The 25455-nt window shown below is 39.3% G+C and overlaps 1 protein-coding gene across 9 annotated transcripts in view; it reads left to right on the forward strand.

Moving 5' to 3' along the window:
* ADD3 (adducin 3) overlaps positions 1 to 25455 on the forward strand; it is a 106737-nt gene that overhangs the window by 33266 nt on the left and 48016 nt on the right. For 4 of the 9 annotated variants that reach the window (XM_035134156.2, XM_060274726.1, XM_035134155.2 and 1 more), the window contains one exon: positions 6892 to 6929. The gene's annotated coding sequence lies outside the window, so the exon portion shown is untranslated. Of the gene's footprint in view, positions 1 to 211; positions 279 to 6891; positions 6930 to 13312; positions 13338 to 25455 lie in introns of all 9 variants that reach the window. The other 5 variants (XM_035134161.2, XM_035134160.2, XM_035134158.2 and 2 more) reach the window with 3 other exon arrangements.

The following is a 25455-nucleotide window of genomic DNA, read 5'->3' on the forward strand; positions in this document are numbered from 1 at the left end:
TTTGGAAAATGAATGTGCGATGGTAAATGTAATTATCAGTAAGACTTTTGCCTCATGTTCTGCACCAAGCAAGCCACTTTTGAAATTAAGAAGATAAAACACAGAAATCTGTCTCTCAAAGAAAAGGTAATAGGTCTTTTGGTTCCAGGTAGATATGTTTGACAAGGAACAAGTGTGCCTTTTGAAACCAAAATATTTTTTTTTTTTACAGTTAGAAGCAATTCCAATCAGCTTCACTTTTTGACTAAACACTTGGAAAGAACTTGACAGCTGTTAAGGCAAGTAGAGTTAACTCTGAGTATTAGGTCTGAAATGAAATAACTCTGCAGTTTGTTATAAAAAAAGTATAGTTGATTCCAAAAGTTTAGAGTAAGCAGCTAAAGAATTATCTTAAACTAATCTTAAAATCTGTTATAAAATCCTCCTATAATCTCAAACATTTGTCTGTCTAACTGCCAAAATCTTAGCCCTTAATTAGGCAAACTTCTAAGAAAGGAATGGAAACTTTTATAAAATTTCTATATTGCCCTTCATCCGAAGATCACAGGGGAGTTTACAATATAAAAACACAAAAATACCATAATAACAAACAAAACAATACCCATCCCCCAGTTTAAAAGGACATAGATTATTTAATTAGCCGAAGGCGAGGGAGAAGAGTAATGTTTTTACCCAGCGCCTAAAGATATGCAACAAATGTGCCAGGCAAGCCTCCCCAGATGGATACCATGGTTGATGGTATTGAAAGCCGCCAAGAGGTTGAGGAGAATTTACAGCAGCCACAGATCTGAGGGCATGACTGATGGAATAACCACAGTTTCCCAGGTTGGAGGAGGGACTGGCACATGGCAGTCACTGTCTGTGCCATGTGCTCTTTACCTGGCTTACCCCACCATACTGCAATTGCCTCCCCCCACTCTCTCCAGCTCCTCTCCTCCCAGACACATCTCCCCTCCCTCAATAAAAACATACAACAGTTAGAAAAGTTGTAGCAGTGGCCCTGTCTCTGTTTTGTAGCTGGTGCTGCAGCCAGAAGATGTAAATTTGCTATAGGTATAGAAGTCACAGGACTACTGCTGTCATCTTCTGGTGCCAGATTGCTGGATGGTGAGAGGCTCAGCAGGTGCAAGCTATAGGATTATGCTTTCTTTTCTATTCACAACAGCAAGGAAAATGTAACTGGGTGTGTTGAGTCAGTCAGATTTATGATGGTGAGCTCACTTATCCTGAAAGTAAGCCTCAGTGAACTTGGTTCTCAGTAGACATGCATAGGATTGCTCTACACAGTTTAGGTAGAATAAAGGCTATACAATATTTTTGTTGATCATGGCACATAATAGAATAAATGTTTAATACTGACATAAGCTGAAGGACTCTGGAAAAGAAAACACAAAACATTTATTTAATGTATATTAAAATTACTATTAAAAAACACTAAGGCACACTTCATTGTGATGGATTCCCAAGTGTTGTACATCGTACAACTAATGTGTGCTCATCACTAAAGGCAGCTTACAACAATTGAATTTGCAATATTGTTATAAAATCACAATATAAAAATGCAGATGTTCCACCTTTGTTTTGTTTTGTTGTAGATATGATAAAGATATGATAAAGTAGAAATACGTTAAACCTGATTGTTGATTCCCGCCCCACACACTATGTTTTCCTGTTTTATTTTACCTTTATTGTGACTGGAGGTGATTTTAAGTTTCCCACTTCCTTATTCCTCTATCCACTTCCAGAAAACAGATGCAGTTAAAAAACACACCACTTCATACACTTGTAGAGTTGGAAGGGGCCCCAAGGGTCATCTAGTCCAACCCCCTGTGGTGCAGGATTCTCAACTGAAACATCCAGGACAGATGGCCATCCAACCTCTGCTTTAAAACCCTCAAGGAATGAGACCCCACAACCTTCCGAGGGAGCCCATTCCACTGTTGAACACCTCTTACTGTCAGAAAGTTCTTCCTGCTCTTGCCTCTTAAAAAACTTTCTATATGTGAAATGGTTTTAAAAAATTAAAACTTGGACAGGTTTTTAAATGTTTGAAACAATTCAAATTCCATGGAATGTGGTAATGATTTGGTGGAGTCTTTTTAAACATTATATCCTCATATTCTGATTCCAAATTAAAATTATGCATTTGGCTTAGTTCCTAAATATACATCAATAGTGTGCTTAAGTTTCATGTTGGGGCTTTTTGTCATTGGAATATTTTATCCAGTTGAAATTTAAGGTGTTTGCTTCTTTGAATATGTAGACCCCCTTATGAGAAGGCAAACTGGATGAATGATGACTGGATGGAATATATTACTTTGAAATAGTCTTTCTTTCACCAAACCTTTATTAGGCATTACAGATATAATACAGAATAGTATTAAACTAGTAATTACTGGAGATTTGAAGATAGGAATGCCCCAAAACCACCGTATATACTCGAGTATAAGCCGACCTGAATATAAGCCGAGGCACCTAATTTTACCTCAAAAAAACTGGGAAAACTTATTGACTCGAGTATAAGCCGAGGGTGGGAAATGCAGCAGCTACTGGTAAATTTCAAAAATAAAAATAAATACCATCCTATGCCTTTCCCAGCTGTCGGCGGCGGGGTGGGGAAGAAACGGTGAGGAAGAATCCCTTCCTCGCCACTTCTCCCTCCCCGCCACCTTGCACAGAGCAGGCATAGGACGGGGGTTCGGAGAGTCTCAGCGGAGCGCTTCTCCGAACCACCGGTCCTGTGCCTTTCTCTGCCCCCCCCCTGAATATAAGCCAAGGGCGGCTTTTTCATCACATTTTTGTGCTGAAAAAGTAGGCTTATACTTGAGTGTATATGGTATACAGTAACATATTCATTTCTAGCACCTTGGTGACCTGGAACAAAAGCAGCAATGCCTTTTTAAGCTGTGTCATAGATCAGTTAATCAATAGAAAGGGTCTTAAGTTGCTCAGGACACATACTGCAGCTGTCCAGCAATTTTCTTCTTTTTTTCCTGACCTGATACCCTAAAGACGGCAGAAGGAGTTGCATGGTTACTTGATTTCTAGAACATTTACATTAACCATGTGCTGTACACATGTCAAAGTGTCCTAGACTCTGCGTAGACTAACAGTCTAAAAAACAAGAGCCACAAGGGGGGGCGGGCTAATGGCAGAGCAAGGAAAATGTGTTAGCAAGCATTAATATCTAGTCGGTGCCAAGCTTGATCTGTCTTTGCTAGTGTTTTTGCTTGCATGGATATAGAGCAAGCACTCAAAAGCTAGAGCAAGTCCTAGAGCAAGCCACTTGCTCTACTAAATGGGAATATTCTGTTGACTTCAGTTGAGTTGGTTGCATGTTCTCTTCAACTATATATTTTGGAAAGTGGATTGTCTGCCTGTTTGTTTTCTAAATATTTGAACGCCTATCAAGATATTGTTGTGAAACTTGGCACGAGGGTTCCTGAGTAGGGTGGCAGACTTTGTTGCCATTTGGAACCTGGGTGCCATTTTCAGGCACAATGGTTCCTGAGGTTGGGATGGGGGGGGGGTCAATGTTTGGACACCATATGCCATTTTGAATAAAGATAACGAACTGAAACATGACTTTGGTATGACTTCATACAATTTTTGATGTGTTGGGTCCAAAGTCACAAAACTATCCATTAAGAAAACCCATTATTATTATTATTATTATTATTATTATTATTATTATTATTATTATTATTATTTACTAAAAAGTAAGCACTGGACGCTCCCCACTAGTATCCTGTATGTGAGCTAAGACAGAATTGTTTGGACTGAAGCAAGGAAATGTAGCTGTGGCCCATGTAACTGATAAATTACTACAAGAAAAGCTTTGTTTTTTAAGTGAAAATGTGTCATAAGAATTATCATGCAAGTCTCTCCTGTGTTAACTTTCCATTGCCATCAAAATGCTTGAGACTTGTCTGGCTGTTGAGAATTTTTGTAAAATTATTTTATCCTTCTAGCATTCTACGGTATGTGCTTAAGGCTTTGGCAATATTTAGGGATGGAAGAATTGTTGAGTTATTGTCAGTTGTTTCCAATGAGGAAATCACTGCTTGGTAAAGCTGTTTGCATTCCTGTGGCCTGTGGTATAAGGAAATATCATGCTATAAAAATTCCCAATTATTTCCCTAAGGATCTCTTTTCTAAATCCTTTGATGCCTTGGAGGTGGGAGTTGGAAGTGAAGTAAAAAACACAGAAATCTGGTTTCTAAGCCATTAGTATGCAACCTCAAGCTTTGTTAACATATTCTAGTTTTATCTTTATTTTTATAACCCAAGGTCATGAATTGTACCAGAGATGCTTCCCTTAATTTCATCAAACATTATAAGCTAATAACTGTGAGAGAATATTTTTTTACTTCAGAAAAAAGCATGCAATGCAACTTTGAATGTACAGTACTGTACTGTAAATCCTTTGATACATGGTTACTTTTGTATGTTAGAGATAGTGAGAACACTGTGTCCAGTTCGGGGAACCACAATTTAAGAAGCATATTGAAAGCTGGAATGTGTGCAGAGGAGGGTGACCAAGATGATAAAGCAGGGGTCAGCAACCTTTTTCAGCAGTGGCTGGTCCACTGTCCCTCCATGGCTCAGGCCAGACTATATTTTGAAGGAAAAAAATGAACGAATTCCTATGCCCCACAAATAACCCAGAGATGCATTTCAAATAAAAGCACACATTCTACTCATGGAAAAACACACTTGATTCCCGGACCGTGCACGGGCTGGATTTAGAAGGTGATTGGGCCACATCCGGCCCACGGGCCTTAGGTTGCCTACCCCTGTGATAAAGGGTCTGGAAACCAAGTCTTATGGGGAACTGTTGAGGGAATTGAGTATGTTTTGCCTGGTAAAGAGGAGACTGAGAGAAGATATGAAAGCAACCATTCTAAATGGTTGTTGCTTGCAGAGCAAGCACACATTACAAGGAAGGGGATTCTGACTAAATATCAGGAAGAGCTTTCCAACAGTCTGATATTGCAAAACAGCAGTAAGACTGAGACAGCAAATTATGGTTTGTATTCTCATTCCATAATGGGATTAGGAGATGGAAAGACTTCTCCCTTCCACAGCGACGCCACACAATTTTTGCTGTTCTTTTCCTGATAAAGGTGTTAAGAAAAAATGAATCAAAAATAGTGTCCAGATTTCCCGTACCATTCTCTGGCAGCAAATTTTGGTATTTCTGGATAATTGTGAGGCACACAAGTCTTCAAAAATTGGTGCATGCATTCTGTTGTAGTGAAAGAAATTCAACGTCACACTATGTCAAGTGTTCCATCAGAGCAAGCATTTCACTCAGACCACTGACAGCTTGATTCCCCCCTCCTCTTGTGTACTGTTCTGGGGAGTTTCCTGAAACCAGCCCCACCGCCAATTTCAAGGGAATGCAGAGGAATGCCCTTTTGTGCAAGTCGTTGCTGAGGTCCAGCGCCGAGGGCCTTCTGGCGGTTCCCTCGCTACGAGAAGCCAAGTTACAGGGAACCAGGCAGAGGGCCTTCTCGGTAGTGGCACCCACCCTGTGGAATGCCCTCCCACTAGAGGTCAAAGAGAACAACAATTACCAGACCTTTAGAAGGCATCTCAAGGCAGCCCTGTTTAGGGAAGCTTTTAATGTTTGAAGGATCTCTGTATTTTACTGTTTTGTTGGAAGCCGCCCAGAGTGGCTGGGGGAACCCGGCCAGATGGGCGGGGTATAAATAATAAATTATTATTATTATTATTATTGTGTGGGCATCCACTGACAGGACTCATTAGTTGGATCCCACCCAATGTCATTTTTATTTTTAAAGCTTAAATCTGTACAGGTGGTTTTCTTTTGGGTTGCTTCATGGTGATTGCTATTTCCCTCTACATTGTATTGTTCTGTGACGGGAGCGGGGAGGACTGCAAGTGGGGGTGGACATAATTTCCCACAGAATGTGTCAGAATGAATGCTATGGCCAGAATATTTTGTGGGGGTAAATGGCGGCCACCAGGACAAAGCCTGCAAATGTACTGTTCTCTGCATGTGCTATAAAATGAATGGGAGGGGTTGGACTTTGCTTCTCTTTGGACAGGCCATTTGCAGAAACCGTACAAACCTGTTGTGCTGCTTCTGCCTTTTGCAGTCAGAATGGTGAGAGATTCGACTGTTTCCTCCTCAGGGTTCTTTGCAGTATATGAAAAACTTCAGGAGGAGAGGAGATTACTGTCTTGGTGTCCTGCTAATTTGATTTGAGAAGTCTTGGCAATTAGAACTCGATGACAAACTGATTTTACGGTGCTTTTTGAATGTCCAGTTAGGCACTATCTAACCTTACTTTCTAAGAGCAATTTTGATTTGTAATCAAAGATTCGTAAAGAGCAAACTTCATATAAACATTGGCTAGAATCCATTATATCATTAAACACACTGAAGTCCTTTTGATTTCAGTTGTCCATCCCTATTGCAGCCAATTTTGAGGAACCAGAAGAGTTGAGTTCACTTTCCTGAACACCTGGTAATGTTGATTTATTTTTTAAAAAATAAATCAACAATACAGTGTTTTTGAGTGGCTGTATTTGGTCATGTTCCTGCCAACCTAGCAGTTCGAAAGCACAAAGTGCAAGTAGATAAATAGGTATGGCTACAGCGGGAAGGTAAACGGCATTTCTGCGTGCTGCTCTGGTTCGCCAGAAGCGGCTTAGTCATGCTGGCCACATGACCTGGAAGCTGTACGCCAGCTCCCTCGGCCAGTAAAGCGAGATGAGCGCCACAACCCCAGAGTCGTCCACAACTGGACCTAACAGTCAGGGGTCCCTTTACCTTTATTTGGTCATGTAAAATTATACTGAAATTTACAATCTGCAAGTTCTGTCTGGAGCTGACATGCTTTGCTTTATTTTTGTTTGCAGGTCAGAAGGGAGAGGAGAACTGTGAAAATAACATCCAGGTAACAAATGTGATTTTGTGGAAAATATTAGTAAAAAATGAATATTATTTTTTTGCTGGATGATTAGGAATAAGATTGTACCATTAACAAAGATTGATAGTACTTCTGAAAATTATTGGTGAATTTTAACACCAATACATGGATATTGGTGAGTTTTTCCACATAATTTATTAAGTTTTCAATTTTACATTTCAAAAAAACATTTTGCAAACTTTAAAATATCCAGTACTTCCATTCTTCTCCTTCCATGGTTCATTTTGCATATCATACATTCCTGCATATTTTAATATAACCATTCAAATCAGTTTTCCACTTTTACATCAATCAAATATTATTTACACTGTTTAATTTATCTTAATGCTGCTAGCGTTTTCAGCTGTGTACAGTTATTTTCCATATAAACAATAAATGTTTTCCACTCTTCTTTAAATATATGTTCTTCTTACTCTCACAGTATTGCTCTTCTCCAAAGCTTTTAATTTTTCTAATGCTTTGGGAACACTCTCCAAAGTTGTTCTAAGGTCAACAACACATCTTCAGCAAATGCCCTTAATTTATAGATTCTACATCCCACCTCAATACCTTTAATTTCCCTATTTCACCTTATATTCGGATGCAATATTTCAGACTCATAATAAACAGTGGAGATAGGGGACAGCCTTGTCTCATTCCTTTTTCTACTTGGCATTTGTCTGAAAGAATAGTGTTTACCAATATATTTGCAGATTGATCAGTATAGATTGCTTTAACTCCTGCTAGGAAAGATGTACCTATTTCCATTTTCTCTACAACCTTAATCATAAATGATTATGAACTATTGTCAAAAGCTTTCTCTGCATGTAGAAAGATTAACACGGCCTGTTTCTTACTTCCAGGTACTTTATTAAATTGATTACATTTCTTACATTGACTTTCATTTGTCGGCCTGGTAAAAACCCGGCCTGGTGTTCGTGGACTGACTTAGTCAGTGTCATTTTCAGTGTAATAGCCAGGATTGTAGCAAATAGTTTATAGTCACAGTTCAATAATGAAATAGGTCTGTAATTTTTAGTCTTTGTTAAGTCACTGCCTTGTTTAGGGATCAGAGTAATGAATGTGTCTTTCCATGAAGCTGGGACTACTCCCATCCCCAGAATTCTGTTAATGGTGTCCTTAAGTGGTCCTATAAGTGCATCCTTAAACTTTTTATAATAAATTGCAGTAAGTCCATCTAGCTCCAGTGCTTTTCCCATCCCATATGGATATTGTTAACAGAGTTGACATTGCTGCTATTTTTTATTTTTGCTTTACTTTATTTATCTCTTGTCTATTTACCCAAGCACAGTAACTCTGTAGAACAGATAACTAACGGTTGATACTGCTGCCTCTTCTCTACACCCCTTTCTACTAACCACCTGTCATTAGGCGTTGTATGTCTGCAATTTTTAAAACTTCTGAGCAGTTAATAAAACAGTTTATAATGCATAAGCAGCTGAACCAATGGCTGGGGTGGTGCTGTATGAATTTCAGTGAACTGCATAGGTTGTTTTCTGTTGTCAAATTTTAGCTGATGATTTGCCAGAAAAGCACGTCTGGTATACCCTACCTGATTATTGGGGGTGGGTGGGAATTATTCTCTTTCTTACATAAATTACCTCATTTGTTTCTGCATGACCTTCACTTTGCCCTAGTCAAAGCGTGAACAACCTACTTGAGGATTACTTTCCCTCTCGGGTAATCTGTCAGAGGCTGAGTGTAGACTGAATTCAGTCCAATTTACTATTTGTAGAACTCTCCAATTCACCTGGGTAAAATACGTTTGTGAATATGACTTGTCCCAGCTATGCAGCAGTTTGTCAATTGTCCATGACACTTTCTCTCCAGCTGTCATGGCTCATTCCCTAAAAAGATTTCAAAGGCGAATTTCCCATATCCCAAAGGAAGAGGAATCCGATGGGAATTGTCACCCTAGAGCTGAAACTGATAACACACAACTGTCTCCAAATGGCAAATGGTTACTTTCTTTTGCCTGTCAATTTTTCTGAAGCCAGTGTGGGAGGAGGCAATCTAAGAACTATCCCCCACATGTATGACTACAGACAATTATCCAGGGAGATTTGTTTGAATTAATGTTCCTCGAATGTTGAGTCAGGATTTGTCATTTGGTTTCCACAACCTTGGTTGAGCTTGTTAGCAAAAAAATCACAGCAAAGATTAAGGGCAGTAAAACCCAGGTATCTAGTAAGCTTTCACTTTAGATCAGAAGTTGGAACACTTAGCTTCTGAACAAAAATAAAATTCTGTAATTGAGCACAACACATTTTCAACACAATTGCCTGTGTAGGAAACAGCACGTATCCTGTGTGAACATCCTTATGTGTCACTGGTGCATTTGTGCATGTGTCTTTTACAGTATGAACACAGGGTCTGTTTTAGAATCTTTGAGGTCTGTTTTAGAAATGTGTAATATGTGAAGTGGCAACTAGGAAAATGATTTGGAGCCCCTGGTCTGTGTGCTGTCCATAGTTTAGATATCACTTGTCTCCATTTATGCCTATCCAATAAGACCACCATCTTAAATCCTTCTCTGATGCCACCACAGGTGAGATGTAGCAAAACATTATCACAGAGGACTTTCGAAGTGGTGCCCCCTGCATCTTTAAAACCATGTCCCCAGAGTAGCTTGAACTTGATATCATTTTGGCACAAGGCAGAAATCATTTTATTTCTCTCCTGCTTTTAAATCTGTTAAACTCCAATCTAGTTTTTAAATCTCTGCCAAATAATTGTATGCTGCTATTGCATGTTAATATTGGTTTTGTTTGATGTATGTCTGTTAAATTGTATGGTATTTTGAATTGCAAGCTGCCCTGTGAATTTTTGTTAGCGTGGGAATATAAACACTTAGCATGAATAAATAAACACAGGGCCAGCACTTCCATGAGCCAAGCTTAGACAATTGTCTCTGGATGCGTGGGCAGTGAATTGGTGTCCTCTGGGCTCTGCTTGCTTGCTTGCTTGCTTGCAGGCCACCCACCCAGTGAGGCTCCAGTGGGCTCTTCCCCCTTCTCCTCTTCCTTGCCTAGCTCTGTTTTTAAACTCAGAATGTCCAGCCCCTACAGCAAAGTGGTGGCAGCACAGGGGTTCCTGGCCAATGTTCAGAATACTGGGCTCTGGGGGACAATCCACTTGGCATTTCCTCTGACCAGGGTAGGGAGGGGAAAGAGAGAGACCACCAGTGCTGCCACCACTAAGGCATTGTTAAAGCAAAACAAAAAGTAAGTGAGAAAAGTGGAAGGGGATTAGCAGGGGCAAGAGGAGTATGAGGAAGAGGAGGAGCAGGAGCAGGAACGAGGCCTAAATAAATCAACAATTTGGATACACAGGGATGTTAATGGTACTTTTTGGAACATCCAGAAAGGAACATAATGGAATCAGGTTGAAGTATTAATGCTATCTTAAAGCTAGAATTACTGGTCCTCTTAAGCAGGGGATGAGGATTCTGGCTCTCCAGATATTGTTGGACCAGCTGTCATTATCCCTGACCATTGCCCATCTTGGCTAGGGCTCATAGAAGACGAAATCCAACATTTTGTTCTTCATTCTTATCTTAGGTAAATTTTATCAGAACTGCAAAGGACATTGCTGAACATTTAGACAAAAAGTTGGGATACAGTACTGTGTGTTAAAGTACTCAAAATTGTGATGTGCTATCTTAAAGAGATCTGGGAATCAGAATCTGTTGTATGTGGAACTTGGTTTATGATGAAGAGGTAGAACTTAAGTACCTTCAAGTGAAGTGAAAGAACCTTTAGATAAGTTCTGTTTTCCATTGGATACTTTTTTTCTAATTGGGTGTCTGGGTTGTCTTCTTTTGAGTCTTCTAAATCTTTCATCAAATCCCAGTCAGAAATCTTATGGCCCTCTCTTGACAGATATACATTAGAGATTTTTAGAACTGATTCTGCGATGTGTGGGATCTTGAATTATTACTGTACTTGTGAATAGTAATGGTATTTTTTTCTCCTATATTGTTGGTTTGCTTTGATATCCTACTCTCCCACCAGCAATCTCAAAGCAACATATGTTGTGCTCTGCCTGTTTGTTCTCATAACAATCCTATGATATAGTGACTGTTCCAAGAGCACCCAGGGATCATCATGACAGAATAGGGATCAGAACCCAAATCTCCCCAGTACTAGTCCAACATTCTTAAGTATAGTATCATACTGTCCCAAGGTCTGCTTGCTGTATATTTGCTACAGTTATGTATGATTCCTGTGATTTGCTTTACTTTAGTTCAGATCCCACAGTAAAAACAGGATGTGCTAATGGTGTTATCTACTCTGGAAAGGAAAGAAGTGCTGTTTTCACTGTAGCTTCTTTTTTTACTGTAGCTTCTTTTTCCTGTTGATCACAGGAAATGCTTTAGTAAGATAGTCCCTCTTTTGCCTGAGTGTTCACAACTGTGCAAGGAAATGGCTTTGTGTCTCTTCTCTCTCTTTCCCAGCCACTCTTCATTGCTGATTGTGCTAATGTATCAAACTATAGTTTTTACTAAAATGATGAATTGGAATGCTGCCCAGATGCTAGTGCAAACAATATGTGAATATTATCTTCAAGCAACGTGGTAGTTTTCAGTTAAAAATTAACTTAAGAAGGAGTGTGAAATCATGGCATTTGTAGATTAAAATAGTGTTTACTTGTATCCTGTACAGTAATGACCTTAACACCCCATCTCAACAAATTAAATTAAAGTTTTGGAAATTATGAAAGCCAGCAGTGCTTATCAGTGCTCACATACTGTTGTTGTTCTTGCTGCTGCAGCAAACCAGGAGGTAGAGGGGGAACGTTAGTGCAGTGCAGCCCCTCTACCTCCTGTTAAGCAGTAATAATAGTAGTAGTAATAATTTTATTAGGTTGCATTTTGGAGCTCATTGAAACAACTGCCAAGAAGCTGTTTGGGAGTTTACAAAATGTTGGTTTTAACTTGGGTTCACCTGCTGTGCGCTTGCTTCTGCACCCTTAAAATACTTGTTCAATTCTACAAAATAATAGGTAGGCAATTATAACGGAATATATAGAGAGAAATACTCACAGCAGAATCCCTTAGTATATCAAACTTCAGTTCAGTTGTCTGCTTTTAATCCATTCTGTTGGAGAAGGTATTTGTTTTCAAATCTGTCCTGAGCTTTTATAATGGGGGAGGCTAAAAATCCATATAAATCCTAATACCAGTAAAATGAGGATTTGCCATTTTCAGTTAGCATAGAAAAGCTAACTCAAGTCAGCTGAACAAGAACATTGGCAGAGTTAACACTATGAGGACCCTTCTGTGAAGATAGGTTTGTTCTTGTCTCAACCTATATACAATCTCTGTTCATTATTCCAAAAGTCTTTTGAACAGTCATACCTCGGGTTACAGACGCTTCAGGTTGTGTCTTTTCAGGTTGCACCCCGCACAGAAGCTGGAAGAATCCGAACGGGTTACTTCCGGGTTTCAGTGCATGCACAGAAGTGCTAAATAACGCTTTGCGCATGTGCAGACACAGCGTTGCGGGTTGCGTGCCTCCCGCATGGATCACGTTCGCAACCCGAGCATCCACTGTATTTCATTTTTTACTAACATAGTTTAAACCTATCTTTTAAGGAAGTCGTATAGGACTACATAATGCAAGGTGGGACTAAAATAAGGAAATACATAGCCACTGCCCTCAACTGTGTTTGCATAACTTTAGTGTCACATTTTGGTTTTCTTGCACCAGAATGTGAACTTTTTGACACAGATTCAAATTGTGAACATCCCTGTCCATGAGGCTTACTACAGAGCCAGCCTGCAAAATTTAATAGGCTAATTAGGTTAATCTACATTTGTTTGATGACAAATATGCCGAGTTGACTCTTAACTCTTAACTCCACACAACTTTGTACAATCTTATTACCTCACAAGTATCTAAATAAGGAGTTTCCTATATTTTCTGGGCAGATTAATGAATTTGCCTAGAAAGTATCTTAAGGAATACCTTTTGAAAACAAATCTTGTGTTTTAAAATATATCAAGTAGCTGTTATTTTACTTACAGCGTCAGCAGAGTGTTAAAATGCTCTTCCTTATCTGCCCAACGTTCCCTCCTCTTCCCAGTACCATACGCAAGCATGAAGGCCGTTTTCTGGCAGCAGATAAATTTCCATATCGCTTTCCCTGTCAGATTCCTGGGCTATGAGATAAAGTGGTTTCATACAACACAAAAAGGAGAAGGTTAATGTAAAGTTTTTGATTGCACTTATGGGTAAGAAAAACTTGGCTATGACTTTTAAAAGAAATTATGCAGGAGTGAGTTCTGGTGGGAGTTGAAATGTTACTGTTTTTCTCCTCTCTCCCCCAACATGGATGGTGTTTTCCAGTTCAGTTCTAGGGGCCTCATTTAAGGTAAGCATCACAATCTGTTCTTTTCCTTGCACATTCAGTTGTAGGGTGGTTCAGGTTTAAGAGAATTGCATGTTTAGTTTCTGAGACATGTTTTTTTCCTGAACCATTTCACGAAAGCTTACTTTAGTTTTGCAAGTGGGGGGGGGAGGGGAATTAAAGCATATTATATTTTGCTGTCATACAAGAATTCTCAAACTGGGTTTGAAATAAACCAGAATAAAGTGTTCTAAGAAACTATTCACTCTAATGTTGCAGCACTTAATTCTAACTTCTTCCCTCCTGTTTTGCTATCTTAGAAGTAACCAACTCAGACAAACTTGCTTTTATAAACTTGTTGGAACGTTGGAAATGAAAAGTAACTGTTGGGAAACAAACGTTTATCCCACAAACCTTCACTTTTTAACCAGCAGAGTTGTAAATCATCAATAGATGTCATGTTTGTCCTTTGCACCATTTTGATATACTTGAACATTTGATAATCTTGACAACATCTATTGCAAACATATTCCGAAAAGAGACTGTATAAATATATTCTCAAGCAATTTTATCAACCTCATTGTGCATTTTTAATAACATGAGGATTTGAAATATGCATGTGGCCAAAAACTGGCTTTAAAAATATGATATGTTATTAAGAACTTTATTATTTGTGCTAGTGTAGTATATTGGCATGCCAGCTGAAACTGATGTCATTTTTGTAAGCTTTATTTTTTTTATTTAGTCACCGCTGGATGCCTCACAGTTACTGAGGTTTTCCTCTGAAAAGTTGTAATTTTTTTCATCCCATTTCCTTTCTGTTCTGGTTTTATGCTATCTATATCAGAGTTTGGAAATATATTAAGGTGAATTGATAGTGAAACCTTGGGTGCACCTCTTAAGTGTTTTATATATGGAATTATTTTTTATTGCTTTTGCACATGTAATTGTTTTAATTGTTGACATTTTTATTGTGAAATCTCTTTGAGATATTTTATTGAAAGTGATTCATAAATTTAATCAAATGAATAAACAACCATTTTGGGGAACAGTGCTTCTGATCCAGTATAGGTCAGTTCATTTGCCTTTACAAACATATTTTGACTAGCTGTCAAAAATGGCAGGACTTGTCACTTCCTTATTATTTCCTTTTCCCCAAAATTGTGTGCCCTTGCCCGTTACCATTTTTAATAGGAGAGCAAACATTCCATTTGCATTTGCAGCTTATGTATAGGCATGTGCGCATTGCTTGTAATAACCTTGTGGTCACTGAAAAAAGGGTCAATGTTAGATGAAGGAGTTACATGTTGTAAAAGAATGGCATTACGTATTTTGAGTGTTTTTATGGCAATAAATATAGGCTTAACTAAAGATCTCAGTGATTCCAGGTTAGTGTAATGAGTGGGTGACTGTTTAGGAATAATAGCCTTGTACTACTTTTGAATAGGGACGCGGGTGGCGCTGTGGGTTAAACCACAGAGCCTAGGGCTTGCCGATCAGAAGGTCGGCGGTTCGAATCCCCGCAACGGGGTGAGCTCCCGTTGCTTGGTCCCAGCTCCTGCCAACCTAGCCGTTTGAAAGCACATCAAAGTGCAAGTAGATAAATAGGTACCGCTCCAAGCGGGAAGGTAAACTGTGTTTTCTGTGCGCTGCTCTGGTTCGCCAGAAGCGGCTTAGTCATGCTGGCCACATGACCTGGAAGCTGTACGCCGGCTCCCTTGGCCTATAGAGCGAGATGAGCACCGCAACCCCAGAGTCGGTCACGACTGGACCTAATGGTCAGGGGTCCCTTTACCTTTACTACTTTTGAATAGTTCAGCTATGCTCATCTTTGTCCTCAGTATGATACCTAATCCCATTACTCATGGCCTCCCATTCTACAATAACTCACAATGACTCCAGAGCTACTGTTTTATCATGACACTCTAACCATATCAACATATCTTATTTCTTTTCCTATAGCTCATCCTTCCCACCTCTCTCTTCTCTAAAGGTTGTGTAAAGTGTGTCTTGTCAAGTTTAGTAAACTCTTAGTAAGCCCATAGAAAATTTGTGTGTTAGGATTCTTGGATCAGTGGACTACTGAGTAGAGAATGGCATTCCTGTAGAATACAGATTGTCCTTCATTTTCTCACAGATGTTAAACATTTTGATCTTCTCCAGGTTAGAAATAATGTTCATTTCATTGTTTCATCATGTTCAAAATACCTGCAAGGTCACTTCCAGAGAATAGCATTGCAGGGACTATTACTTGAACCTATGACATTTATGCTATGGAGTCCTATAGAGCTCAGTGTTATACCTCCTGTTGTTCAACATCTTTACTGTATGATGATGCTGGGAGCTGTCTCTTAGTGATTTAGTCTGCAGGGATATTAGAACCAACATCAACTGAGATTGCAGCACAGGGTCTCTATCTTGGATTGTACTTTACAGCAGTAATGGGAATGAGCAAAGTGGCTTTGAGCTTCATATTATAAGGTTATGGATTTAAACCATTTTGCATGTACATACAAAAACAAAACTATGTAGACAAAATATGAAACAACCTGTCTGTTCCAAAGAATAAAAGTAAATATATTCCATTAGCTCAAATACATCAAACACAAATTATATAATGTGCACTAAGTAAAGTGGAAGGTATCCTGAGTAGGAACCAACTGCATACCCTGCTACAATTCAACAAGACACTACGCACCAGCGGCTCATCTCAAACTAATAACATGGCTCTCCAGTGTGGAATAAATTGAAGCTAGACCACTGAATTAATTTCACTGCCTTAATTTGCTAGTACAGTGGTACCTCTGGTTAAGAACTTAATTCGTTCCGGAGGTCTGTTCTTAACCTGAAACTGTTCTTAACCTGAAGCACCACTTTAGCTAATGGGGCCTCCCGTTGCCGCCGGAATACGATTTCTGTTCTCATCCTGAATCAAAGTTCTTAACCTGAGGTACTATTTCTGGGTTAGCGGAGTTTGTAACCTGAAGCGTTTGTAACCTGAGGTACCACTGTAATGTCAAGACCATTTGTCCTCTCTCTTCCCATCCTCCTGGGGGAGTATGTTAATGGATAACTGCCAGACCTTCATTGTTTTGTCAACATGAATCCATACCTAAGGAAATTCACTACTGCTTGCATGTACAGAGAAAACTTGTATATATTTAGGTTCCCAGAGTCCAGTGTGAATTAGCAGGCTGCAGACAGGAATTTCTTAAGGAAAACAAGATAACAGTCTAGGAAATTGATCTGAGTAAGCCTTCTGCTGCTGAGTCAGCAGCAGTTAGTGTTAAGAAATGGATCAGCTATAAAATGTGCATCTCTCATAACTTCCTTAAAAGTCAGAAAGCATTTGCAGGCATTTCTATTTTAAAGACCACCTGTTCCCACATGAAAATGCCCAGAAGTTTAGGTCTACATCTGAGACCTTTATAATTAAGATGGTTAGTGACCAGAGCCTTTTCAGTTGTGCCACCCTGTCTTTGCAGTACATTTCCCCCAGAGGTTCATCTGGCACCGATCTAATGTCTTTTTTTGGCAACAGGTGGGTATCTTTCTCTTTTCACAGGCTTTTTGATCTTCATGTTTTAGCTTGGTTTTTTAAACTGAGTTTGATACTGGTTTTGGCTTTGTTTATAACTATGCAGTTACACTGTTTTAATACAAAATAAAAAAATTCTTCCAGTAGCACCTTAGGGACCAACTAAGTTTGTCATAGGTATGAGCTTTCGTGTGCATGCACACAAAAGCTCATACCTATGACAAACTTAGTTGGTCTCTAAGGTGCTACTGGAAGGATTTTTTTATTTTGTTTTGACTACGTCAGACCAACACGGCTACCTACCTGTAACTGTTTTAATAGTTTATTTAGTTTTGTATCTTTTCGATTGTTAGTTACCCTTGAGGCTTTTCAGGCTGTAGAGGATTCCGAGTAAATAAATATTAATTGCAGGGATTTGGAGGTGCAGGAGGGGAGGAATCTCAATCGTACAAAAAGTACTTAGAAGTTACAAGCTGTGTACACATGCAGTGATAAGCCATGCTGCCTAATTGCTCCTGCTTTGCTCTCCCCCAGCACAAAGCAGGAAGCCTTGGCTTTTCATTTCATCCAAACCCAGGGGTCATGGTTTGTTGCTTCCCAACAAGCCAAAAATCAGCATGCCAACAAACCATTGATTAAGGCTGGCTAGTGATTGTGGCTTGTTAGTTTAGTAGTAATGGGAAGCTGCTCACACCAGGGGAGGAGTGAAGTGCAGGCCATTGGGTACCGGGATGTTGCTCATTCAAAATAAACTACAATAAAGCCCAAAAGTCCAGCTTATTGTTATGTGCAAACATAGCTAATGTTTCTTCTGAAATATTAGAAACTTTTAACACCTGAAGTAGGGTGATGAATGCAGCTTCCTGCTTTGATGTATATTTCAGAAAGGCAATTAGCAGCTGCAAGAGGAATACTGAAATCCATTATCTATTCTAAAAAAAGAAAAGAGATACCATTAATAAGAACGATCAGTTTGCACAGCTATTTAAAGGTTTGTACGCGGGTGGCGCTGTGGGTTAAACCACTGAGCCTAGAGCTTGCCGATCAGAAGGTCAGCGGTTTCGAATCCCTGCGATGGGGTGAGCTCCGTTGCTCGGTCCCAGCTTCTGGCAAAGTGCAAGTAGATAGGTACCACTCCATCGGGAAGGTAAACGGTGTTTCTGTGTGCTGCTCTGGTTCGCCAGAAGTGGCTTTGTCATGCTGGCCACATGGCCTGGAAGCTGTACACTGGCTCCCTTGGCCAATAACGTGAGATGAGCGCTGCAACCCCAGAGTCGGTCACGACTGGACCTAATGGTCAGGGGTCTCCCTTTATCTTTACCTTTATTCGTACTGACAAGGGACATATGTATGTATGTATTAAACAGCTAGCTGTTCTATTACTAAGGTAAAACATATATGTATCTCTGCATATTTACCAACACAGGTCTTTCCTTCAAATATCTGGGCTTTTAAAGCAGGTGCACCTGATTGTGTGAAGTGTGCACTATTATTATTTATTATATATTGCACCTTTCTCCAAAGGATTAAACATATCAATACTAAAACAATACAGTGGTACCTCGGGTTACAGACGCTTCAGGTTACAGACTCCTCTAACCCAGAAATAGTACCTCGGGTTAAGAACGTTGCTTCAGGATGAGAACAGTGGCGGCAGCGGGAGGCCCCATTAGCTGAAGTGGTACCTCAGGTTAAGAACAGTTTCAGTTTAAGAACGGACCTCCAGAATGAATTAAGTTCTTAACCCGAGGTACCACTGTACACTGAAAGCTTTTAAAAACAGTTAAAAACTCCTTGAGTGCTAACCAAATACCTTACTTAGAACACTAACCACAAACACCTCTTGATTGTGAGTTGATCCCATATTTCTTCCTCGCTTAAGTACTACGTAACATTGTCATTGACAGACACCTGTACTATTTAAATATACAAAGCATCTGTATTGCTCAGTGATTCATTTTGGCACAGGTCTGGCATGTGCTGTAGTATTTGTTTGTGCTAGTTTGAGCTGGCAAGATACCAGAAGCATTTTTTCACTTAAGAGAGTGTGCAGAAGGCAGCACCTCATCTTCAGAGTTTGTATAACCAAAAGCAGATAGGGTGTTGTTTAATCTGAGTATATTTAGGGTATGATTGATTGACCATGAATAATTGAAGTTCAGGAGCATATGAATTGGACAGTGCACTGGCTTTGAACAACTGTATGCATGGGTTTATTTTAATCATTAACTGAAGGTTAGTACGTGAGCTATGTGGGATAGCACAGTGTCATCTGAGCTGGGGCATGTTAAATGCATGTTCTTGTAAGATGCAATGCATGTGAGAGATTGTGGGCTGAACGGCTGCCTGCAGCTACTAAGGGGTGGTGTGCTATTTGATAAAATGTACACGCTTTGCTTTACCTGTTTTTCTGGATAAGCTTCTGCTTTTATGTCACAGTGTAGGGATACAGAATGTGGAAAGCTCCTGTAGTTAGTTATATGTTCAGCATACCACTGAGAACTAAAATTTACCTTGTGTTATTCCTGACCAGATATGTTGCGCTGTTCGAAGTAGTGTCATGAAACCAGCCAGCACAAGTAATAGTGTGTGCCCTTGATTCTGTTTGTTTGGCAAGCACCTCCTAAAATACATAATGCCTTGGATGACTTTAACATGCCACAAAAGATAGAGCCCTAAGAATGTTTCACCTTTCTTTTGCCAGTAAAGCACAACTGCGTCCACTCTGCGTACTTAATCTGACTGAGCTGGCAGTTGTCCATTGTTATCAAGAGAGTGGGGGAAGGGAGGGGATAGAATAACTTGATCCTCTTAGTCGAGATATGCAACGCACGCTGCAGACAGCCCGATCTGGATTTTATTTCTTCATCTCTATGTGATCCAGTATGCATTCCTAACATGTTACAAACAGTTTGTGTCTCTGAAAGCACAAGATCAGTTTTCAGTGGCAACAGCCCCTAAAGGAAACAGACTGATTCCTCCGTGAGCAAACATCTGGCCAATTGTGGATGGAATTAATTGCTGATCTCTGCTGCCTGTGTTTTTCTTCTCTTGTCATTTCCTTTGCAGCTGTGAAAGGCAAGTTTTTAGACCTGAAAGCAGCATGGACATTTCCAGCAGTAGTACTCTAGTGTGTCAGGCTTATTTCCCTGCAATTAAGTAAAATAATCACCTACAAAGCTGACTATTGTTTTTATTGCTTTTAACCATTGGTAACACTGAGATAAATTCCAAAAGGTTGATTTAGACAGAAAAGTACATATTTTTATAATGATCAGAATTGCTGTTTTGTCAGAATCGTGTCAAATCTTGCTCTTTCGTCATATCACAAATCATCAGCTGCATTCAAGAACCATTTCTAACATTTGAAAGGTGTGACAGTTAAGCTACTGGTTTACTGTTAATGTCCTGAGGCAAACTGCACTGTTAACAGTACTTTGTCTTCACCCACATATTTCTTAGTTCATTGGAAGAAATACCTTGGTTACAGTGGTGGAAATTAAAGAGGCCACTTTGTAGCAGACTTCACACACTAGAAGAGTGGCCTCAGTGCTACTCACCCAAGACTCAGGCTGCTGGTTTCCTATTTCATTGGCTATTTGCTCATGGCAAGGTACCCGTAGCTTCCTGCCTGTGTCTAAATCAAGTGGTTTTATATCATTGTTGAAGTCATCTAGTACCTGGAATGTAGCAGGAGTCCCTGCAAGTATGGACTGATGGTCTGATTCTACACTCTGGGTTGCTTGTTGTCCATCCCTGCCAGGCTCTGCAATCGCATGCCTATCAGCAGACAAATTTAGAAGCAAATGCTAAGTGTTTTGAACCACAATTCAGTTTCATGAGGAAAGTTTCATTCCCAAACTCCGCTGTCCATCAAGGAGCTACAAGTGAAAAACAACAAAACTCTTAAGGACTTGATAGTGCCTCACACCACCTAGAGGAGCTTAATGTGCCATCACTCCCCATTCCTATTTATCCTCACCATCTTTGTTCTCCCCAGCTTATATATTTCAGTGGAAAAGTACAAGAGAAATGTAGAAAGCAAGAATTCACAGTGGCACGACTGAAAAATAATAGAGGATAGATTTTTAAAAACACTGAAGTTAATGTTTCAGTGAGAAAAAAACTGTAGGGAATTGTGGTGGTGGTGGGGAAGTACCACCAAGGATAGAATAGTATACAGTGGTGCCTCGCTAGACAAATTTAATTCGTTCCATGGGTCTTTTCTTATAACGAAAAATTCGTCTAGCGAATCCCATAGGAATGCATTGAATTTTTTTTGAATTTTTTTTTTGCCCATAGGAACACATTAATTGAATTTCAATGCATTCCTATGTGAAACCGCGATTCGCTAGATGAATTTTTCATAAAACGAATTCGTCTAGCGAGGCAACCTCCACTTGAAAAATCCTTTCGTTAAGCGGAAATTTCGTTAAGCAGGGCATTCGTTAAGCGAGGCACCACTGTATATTGAACTTTATGTTGCAACTCAGTGCATGCTTGCTTGGGTGTAAGTCAATTGAGTTCAGTGTGACCTTCAAATACACAACACATAGAACAGGACTGTCAAAATAAGTAAGTAAATGTTGCCTTAGAAGAATCAGCTATACTTGGGATGTGTATAGATAAACAGGAGTTTTACCTCTTCGGAGTGCTCTCATAGATTGGCTAAACAGATGGTTTTGTATGTGTTTAGTCTTTTATTTTGAGCATAGTTTTACTTTCTTGAGCATTACATGTTTTAGTTTAACATTAAATATTCCATTTCCCTCACACTTGCCATAACCTGACTACCTTTCAGAGTCTATTATTTTGTAGGCTAATCTAATAGGAATATTAAATCTAGAGGATGCTGTCTCAGTGTAACAAGTCTAAGATAATCCACACCTCCATTTCAGTCCCACACTCCTTTACCACCCTGCCAAAGCATCCCTCTTTGAAGCTCAGTGACCACCAGCATATGGCATTCTGAATATGAGTCCAGGGATGAGCATCTTAAATGATGCTCCACATTTTTTTGTGTCTGTTTTTCTTTTTCAAACTAAGATTAACTGAAGCAGAAGTTTAAAACTCCTCATGTTCTTTCATTCATTACACAATTATGTGCACGTATTTGTGTGTCCTCCCTCAGCTATCTCAGATTAAGTGGTTTTTGGCAGACAATGAGAGTTATGGAAACAATTAAAATTCCTATGAAACATTGTCTCACTTGTTTATTTGGAAGAGTGGGTGGTGGTTGGGAAATAAAGGGCAGAGCCTTGCTTTAAAACAAAAGTAATTTGCTTTGGAGAGGACTTTTTCAAGGAAAAAACGTCAGTGTCTTGTATAAGTTTTCAGCTTTCTGTCAAACTGAGCATTGACACTACTAGGTCAAACACATTCAAAATATTCTGACAAGCAGTGATACAATACTGATTTGTAATTGGATTATGGTTTAGCGTAGAAATAAAGTTCAAATGCTCGTTTATTTCCTACGGATGAAAATATAGAATAAAACAATGGTTTGATCTAATCATACTTGGAGTGTGCAGTGTTTATGCAGAAGAATCTCCACAAGCACGAGACCTCTGGTTTTTCTTTCCCCTTGGTATGCATGAGTACCATAGAAATAGGTAGGAAGCTGTGGTGCATGGAAATGGGAGGTAGGAGGGCAGGTGTCTATTTTTGCCCTAAAGCAGGGGTGAGGAACCTGTGGCTCTCCATTGAACTCCAACTCCCATCAGCCAACATAGCCAGTGGTCAGTGATAACAGGAATTGTAGTCTATCAGCACTTGGAAGGCCAGAGACTTTCCACCCCTACCCTATAGGGATTTAATACAGGTGCTACACCCATCATAGGACTGGATTAAGCTTTAAATGTACATATCAAATATCCACTTTAGTTAATGTAAGCATTCTTGTTTTTCTTTTGGTTTTACTGGTTCAATAAAAAGGGTTCTGCTACAATTCATTCAGCTACAGTTGATGGACTACTGCCTAGATGACTTTTTATTTCTTATTAACTATATAATAGAACTTCTCAATAACTGATATGATGATGCAAGTATTTGCTCTGATTAAGGCAACATATTCGGGGACTGATTTGATAATTTGGACAAAAATACATTTGAGCTTACTCAATTTTGGCAAGTTTTGAGGATTTAGGAGTTACCTTTTAAAGTATTAACAAATTTGTTTTAAGTTTATAAAAAATACTTTTACAAATAGTAATTAACAACAAACCATACTGGCTGATACTATCCCATGTATCTCACTCCCCTTACACATCCTAATGAATGTTCTTGACAAATCTAATCTGATTAAAATAAATAACATATATCATTTTATGAGATTTAAAATAAAAAATAAATAATAGAAAAAGTTAAGTTTCATGGATAAGAATGTGAAATTACCAGGTATGCTCCCGCCATCTTTGCTAGTGAACAAGAAATGTACGCAAGATTCTAAAAAAAAACACCTTTAATTTATGCACATTCCCCTAAACTATTTTCTCATGCATTGGCAAGTCTTCAGCCAAAGTTGTAATTGTAAGATAACACTGGGACAGATATAAGCCAACACTATAGCCCTGTTCTCACTTTCTGTGTAGGCCAGGGACACCCAAACTTTTTCAAAGAGGTCCAGATTTGATGAAGTGAACATGCGTAAGGGCCGACCAAAGTTGTTGAGCTTTTTTAAAGGATTGGAGTAGTTGGGCTTTTTTTAGCCCCCAAAACGGCCATGCCTGGTGTAGGCAATTTACCCCACATTCAGTTTCCATATTGCTCACCTCAAGATAGGAAATGGACTTCTATGTTTTACAGCAGTGTGCATACAAATGCATTCTTCATACACTACTGAATATATGGAGGGTAGGTCCTGCAGGTGCATGCATTCATTGACCAAGTATGTTGAAGGTGTCAACAGCGCTTTCTGTTGCTAGTACTTGACTTCATGACTTGACTGAGGAGTACTCAAGAGAAGTGAATTCTGCAGTGACTGCAGTAAAAATTCGAACCAAAACACATTGGTATCATGGGTCTTCTAATTGTCTTTTCTTAACCATTTAAGCTGGGTAGTCAGGAAAATTTAGAGTTAAACTAGGAATTGGGTTCTGGATAAAGCATTCATTCAGTCTGAGTTAGATGAGTCTTCAATGGTTTCAGCAGCTATAAATTAACAGGTGCAGCTGTGAGGAGACTGATGACTAGAATGATTGGAGGGAGGCAAGATCACCTTCACTTAAGTGAAATATTTTGTGACAAATGAGAATGCAAGGAAAAGGCATCATTCAATTTGCCTCTACACACCATGAGGAATGTGGTCTTCACTTTTTCACCTGGCTATACTATTCCTGTAGTGAAGTAATGAAATATTTTCTGCCTCATTTCATAGCACACCTCATTGTGGGAGCCAAGGCTGTGCATGTAAAGACAGCTTTAGAAAGGGAAAATCCAGTGAAGTTGGAAGGGAAGGGAAGAGAACTAGGAACTTCATTCCTGCCCTTATGTACTCTAAGAATTCCATGAGGAAAGGGGAAATTATAAAGTGCACTCCCATCTCTTTTGAGCAGTCTGTTTCTACTTCATATAAGTGAGAGAGTAATGGTATTTACAAAGTAGGTTAGAGAGTGAAGCAGAACACGTATGGGTGAATATGAATGATGAAGCTAAGTATTTTGTATGTGATAAAAATGACTTTGTAAGCTCCACCCATCCCTGGGTTTCCACCATATGGCTTTTTTCAAGTGTTGAAATTTTGAATACAGAGTATTCAAGGCAGGAGAGCATAAAATGACTAATCACTCTTGTCTAGACCACCATTTTTTTGGCTATTTGGGAGGGGGGCTATCATAAAGAATCACCCAATACTAAACCCTTTTAAGGTTTTGAACTTCCGATATTTGAAAGAGAAAAGGCACATTGCATATAGGTGCTCAGCAATAGCCAATTACTGCTTACCAGAGGTGAGTGAACAAGTGACAAATTACAAGGATATCAAGGTTTGGCATCTCAGAACAACCTGTTGATAACATTAGACAGTTTCATCTCTTCTATGTGCCATTCTGTGACTCCAGGGCAGCTACAAATGCCCAGATTTTGTTTTCATTCACTATTTGAAGCAAGAGAACACACACCTCTTAAATGCCAGGAGTTCCTCTATTTGGTGGGAGAGCAAATTGGCTAATGTTCCGATAGGTCTCTTTAAAACATCAGTTGGCAGGATGCTATAGACTAGCATCCAAAACTCAAAGTCTTCTTTCTGTGCATGTCCCTCTAGGCCCATAGCTTTTTATGTAAACTGTATTCATATTTATCAGAATTTATGATAAGGAAAACATTAACAATTCCTCCCAAACCCTCAGATAACAGAATTTGTAGACTTGGCCAGTGCAAAGTACATGCTTTCAACAGTTTTGTATAGTAATTTTGTCCACAGAAAGAGCTCCACCCTTGATCTTTACCACATGTATTATAAAGAACATGATGAAAAAGAAGGGTCACCTCCAGGGCAAGATTTCTTCAGCTTTGCCATATGTGATCAGCTTCAGTTTCCTGTTTTAGGGGGTTTTTTATAAGGCAGTTGGGCAGCTGCTACAGTCTGTTGGAGGAAGAAAATATAGT

The sequence above is a fragment of the Zootoca vivipara genome, chromosome 5 (genome assembly GCF_963506605.1).
Source record: "Zootoca vivipara chromosome 5, rZooViv1.1, whole genome shotgun sequence".
Taxonomy (NCBI): domain Eukaryota; kingdom Metazoa; phylum Chordata; class Lepidosauria; order Squamata; family Lacertidae; genus Zootoca; species Zootoca vivipara.